Below are 5,542 nucleotides of genomic sequence, written 5' to 3'. Positions count from 1 at the left end.
GTGTTCGTGCTCTTTGTTCAGTCAAATGAAAGGTCCTTTTCAGGGCCACCACCCTTTCATCTGAGGAGCTGTGATGCTGGTTTGGTTTTGAGTTTTCTTTCTCTTAACATTCTTTACACCCTTAACTTTTGGCTTTATTCTTTTTCACTCTTGGCTGTTTAGAAGCACAGCTTACACCCTTGACTGTGAAAAGTTACTTTGCTTGAACACAAAGCTTAGAAGGTCATAGGTTGGGAGCAAACGGATCACCCAAATACACGTGACTTAAGATTTTTACCATAGTGGCATTTTTATTTGCAAATGGAGCGCAAGCGAATGTTTAGAAAGGGATGGAAAGGGAGAAACAACCTGGCACCTCATTAATTTGTAGCATATTTGGTACACATGAGGCCTTAGGATTCGATCGCAATGACTTAATAGCTCCATGTGCCCTCTACTCGAACCCGTGGCTGTTAAACAGGCTTTGACACTGACGTATGGAAGGCTGGTAAAGCACAGGCTCACTGCAATATGACACAGAACAGTTGGTGAGGGTGGAATGATTAGAAGGCATTTCAACTGAAGTATAAGAAAAGCAAAGTTGTATTACAAAAACGTTCTCTACGATGCAAAAATATAAGGCAGCCTCTAAGATAGGAGAACAAATAAAAAGAGATCCTTGGTACAGTGGGAAAGGAATTAGATTAGGAAATCCAGACCTAACCTTAAAGGCGGTATCTTCCTACGTCTTAGAAGCTATGGAAAGAAACCCAAAGCCAAAGGTGAAACTTTGACTCGTGCGGAGACACAGACTAAAGAGCAATTGTGCACATGTACAAAAAATGAGAAAACAATGACCAGATTTACATATTTTATAGCTTAAGTTAAAAATTCCCTTGCCTCACCAATAGTTAATCTTTGTAAGGTCGAATATTAAATACTCATCTAGCCAGTTTCCCAACTCAGGAATGTTTCCTCAATGACTCTAGCCTCATCTCTTTGAAATACAATCAAGGAAGATAACAGCAATCTCTGTTCTGGAAAGAAAGGCCTAACTTCATTATCACAAGATTCCAAATTGCTAAGCCTACATAATGCTTGAATGGGTTGTGCGCATTTAGCTCTATATAAGAGATTTCTCTCCTTGCTTTGCAAACCCTTTGGCAAATTGCCTGTGATGTACTTCACATTCTGGTTTAATGCTTATGCAATTGTAAAACTTTTCTGTTTCTATTCCCTTTGTGGAGAGCTTTCCTGAATTGGAAGATTTTGCTTTTAATCATTATTTGTGCAACATTTTCTGAGGGTCTATTACTATTTGTGGTTTTTCACTGAATAGGTGAATAATTTTGACAAAATCTCTCAGTTCTTTAAGAAAGAAAAAAGAAAACAAAAAACCAAAACCAACAGCCAAAAAACAAAACAAAACAAAACAAAAAAACCCCCTAAGTATTCTGTGCATAATTTAAATGCTATCTTATACCCAATATTTTAGTAGTTGGCTTTAGAAATCTTATTACATTCATAGCCTGATTTCTTTTTGGTATTACTTTTTCTAAATCCAGACCCCCAAATTTTGAATAATGAAGCCATTAACGTATTACCTATTTATACCTAAATTATTTTTTAGTTGTGACCAGTAGTTTGTTCTCTTATTTATATTTGTAATTAAGCATATACAGTTGTGAGGATCGTTCTGTTATATATTGAGCAATATTTGAAAAAAGAGGGCAAATCAAAAAAGGAAACTATACATCCCTAAGTTAACCAGATAAAATGTTACTGATATAAATGTTTAACAGTTATACTTTTTAAGTTGGGTAGACCATACTTATATGCATATAAAAGACACAAAATTGCCAACAGATTTTGTTCCTAGATATAAATACCCTCTCATTTGGTGGCAGTAATAGCAAATACTTTATGGTGTGTATCAAAGGGCACTTGGAGGTATGTCAATGTCCTCACTATTCATAATATCATAACTAAATTGGGGATTCTATGTTACTCAATACTGATAATATTAATATAATACATTGACCAGATGTATTCTCCCTTGTCATCAACAGATAGTTGCTGCTTTTCTGTACAGTTATCTCTAAATGCCCCTGCTACAAAATACAGATCTGAAATTGAGTTTTCCAGAAGAAACATCAAAAGAACTTTAATAAACAACTGTACTTGATACTGTCAGGCTCTACCACGGTCTGATTTAAGATTTTTCAAGCCATATTAGAGGTAGGCTTGCTTAACCCAAGATCAACAAAGCAAGAATTAATCACTTTCTTTCTTTCCCTTTCTTTCTTTCTTTCTTTCTTTCTTTCTTTCTTTCTTTCTTTCTTTCTTTCTTTCTTTCTTTCTTTCTCTCTTCCTTTCTTTCTTTCTCTCTCTTTCTTTCTTTCTTTCTCTTTCTTTCTTTCTCTTTCTTTCTTTCTTTCTTTCTTTCTTTCTTTCTTTCTTTCTTTCTTTCTTTCTTTCTTTCTTTCTTTCTTTCTTTCTTTCTCTCTCTCTTTCTCTCTTTCTTTCTTTCCTGCACAGTATGCAGGGATTTTAGATCCCCCACCAGGGATCAAACCCTTGCCCCCTGCAGTGCAAGTGCAGAGTCCTAACCACTGGACAACCAAGAAATTCCCAAGAATTAATCACTTTGGACTGAATAAACTGATTTGATTGTGGCTAAAAGTCCTTTACTAAAGCCTTCTATACTTTCAGTTGCTATCTTATTCAAACTGATTCCTCAAATTTCAGAAAAATATTCCATTAAAAGAACTTTTGATAAGCTGTCAGGAATACTTAACAATGACTTTTGAAAGTATAAAATATAGATTGATTGGCCCTGTCTACAAAACAATACAAAAGAGTGATTGGATTTGATACAAAATCCTTTTTCATAGGAATGTGGTTATTAACACAGGTTTAGAACTAACCACTCACTCCTCAAACAAGTAAGCCTTCATCTCTTTTCACAACTATGTCGTATTGATAAAAACAGACCAAGTTGAACAAAAGATAAAATTTTAAATACTCTACTATAAAATACCTATCTAAGGGTCTGATCATATTTGAACAAATTGTTGATCTTGGCTTCCTAAACATTATGAAATATATATTTCTTATACTATTTGCAAAGATTTAATTCTGCTACAGAGAGACAAATGTGATGGATGAAATTCATGAGATGCATTAAGTACTGTATAGATAAGTTACAAAGTAGAGCATATATGTGTTAAGCATATAGAGAAAGGACCAAGAGATATGCACAATTCTTGAGGCACTAGTTATACCTGATACACCTGGACACTAAATATGCCTGAGATACATTAGGCACTAAATATTCCTGATACACTAAATATTTGGGAGATGGGGTATCCATTCTGGCCCCTGTCATCCTTAGCCTAAGATATGCAAATAAAACCCATGGCTATTTGGCAGGCAAATTTGTGAGCAACAGCTGTGGCTAGAGATAATAGTCTCTCTTCTATAGACTAGATGCCTGTTACTGGGCCAGGGTCCATCTGTGGATCTTCTTGCCCAAACCTAGACTCTGGGCTTCATAACCAAACTATCAGTAGGGAAGGTTGATGCAGCAGAAAGACATCTGAATATTGTGTAACCCATGATTCAGCTACTGCGTCCCATGTCCTTGTAACCTTATTTTAAGTCTTAACTTACCCCATGTCTTTCCCTTTGTCTCAGGCTGTGTGTTTAAATCAATTTAAAAATTCATGCATCTCCAGCATTTTAATTTGATTTGAGTCTTTTTATGCCATGGGAGAGCTTGCCTGGTAGTGTGTCTGGGGACTACCAGGGCATCAGGATACATTCCCACAGGACAGTGGGGAGTCAAACATGGAAGCAGGAAAAATATTAAGGAGACTGAAGCCAGTAACCTAGGGGAGAGAAGATGGTCCTCAAGCCAGGGTGGCAGCACTGATTTCAGGTGGCCTTGGCCTGCAGCGTCTTGAAGCAGGGTTTCCGTTCCCAATCTTTGATTGAGGTCAGGTCGTGGTGGTGAGAGCACTGAAACCTAGCCACTAGACCAGTAGTCAGTGACAAGGCCCTGGCCCTATGGTTTTGCAGAAAAGAATTCCCACAAAGACAGAAAGTAGTGAAACAAGTAAAACATTTATTAGGAAAAAAAAGTAGAATACGTGTCAGTATGTCCACACATGGGTGAACTTAGAGAGAGTCTGGCCCTCGTGGCAGTTTGAATCACATACATGCGGCATTTCTTCAGTGTTTCCTTTGACTAATCATTTTGATTTGCCTGTTTCAGAGTCCATATTTGGTGTATCTCAGGATTTTCCCATGTGTGCATGTGCGTCTCTTGGCCAAGATGGGTTCCACCAAAGAGGCCTATGGGTAGGTTTGGCCACTTGGCATCATTCCCCTTTTAATCTCCAAGGAGTCTTTCTGCACATGTGTAGTCAGGAGAGGTCTCCTGAATTTGAGAATGAGGAATATGTAGTCTCTTATCTTCTATCTGGGCAGGGCCCAGCCTCCTCTCCCAACTATCCTGCTATTCCTGTCTCAGAGTATTGGTCCACAGGGAATGACTCAGACTGTTTGCCCTGGGGAGTGCGTCTGTCTCCTGCCTCAGCATGGTGATACTGAGAATTGATGTTTCCATATGTATTTTGAAGGCAAAATCAAGAGGATTTCTAGAAGAATAGAATGGACAAGAATGAAATCATTAACAACAAAATGGGGGAGTTTTAATAAAAGATTAGGAGGGGGGAATACCAAAGGATTCTATTTTGGACATGTTAACTTTAAGATGTCAAACATCCATGTGAAGAAAGAAATTAGGGAATTGGGGCGAATTCCCTAGCAGTCCAGGGGTTTGGACTAGGCGCTTTCACGGCTGAGGCCTGGGTTTAATCCCTAGCCAGGGAACTAACATACTGCAAGCTGCTAGACCAAAAAATAAACAAACAAACAAACAAGAAAAAGAAAAAGAAATTGGGTATATGTCTGTCTGGAGTTTAGGAGAGAAGCCTGGGTTAGTAATATAAAATTGGAAGTCACTGATGTACAGATGGTATTGAAAATCTGAGCTTGGTGAGATCTGCAAGTGAATGAGTATAGGAGAGAGAAGTAGTAAAAACTTAGACCTTTATCCCCCAACATTAAGTGTCTGGGGAGAAGAGATGAACTAGCAATAGATACAAAGCCTCTGATAAGATAGAACCAAGTGAAGAAAGTATATCAAAGAGAAATTGTAGGGTCAATTATGTCAGTGTTTCTAATAGATGAAATAAAGACTAATAATTGGCCATTGGATGTAGGAAAACGATTTTGTATTAGTTTATTTTCTGTCTTTCCCTAGTAAAAAGAGAACTTTATTTTTCCCTTGGTATATCACCAAGTGCCATGTACAACGTCTGAAGCATAGCAGTCATTCACTAATATTAATATATAAATGAATTAGTTAACTAACATTCTTGATGCTATCAACTAAGAGCTTTCCTGACGGTCCCACAGTATACTCACTAGGGTAGGGTCCTGAACAGTGAAACTGTGTTAAATAATATGTGCTGGGCTTCCCTGGTGGCCCAGTTGT

Source organism: Hippopotamus amphibius, chromosome 11 (genome assembly GCF_030028045.1).
Source record: "Hippopotamus amphibius kiboko isolate mHipAmp2 chromosome 11, mHipAmp2.hap2, whole genome shotgun sequence".
In the NCBI taxonomy this organism is placed as follows: Eukaryota; Metazoa; Chordata; class Mammalia; order Artiodactyla; family Hippopotamidae; genus Hippopotamus; species Hippopotamus amphibius.
Note: the sequence above shows the minus strand (reverse complement) of the source record.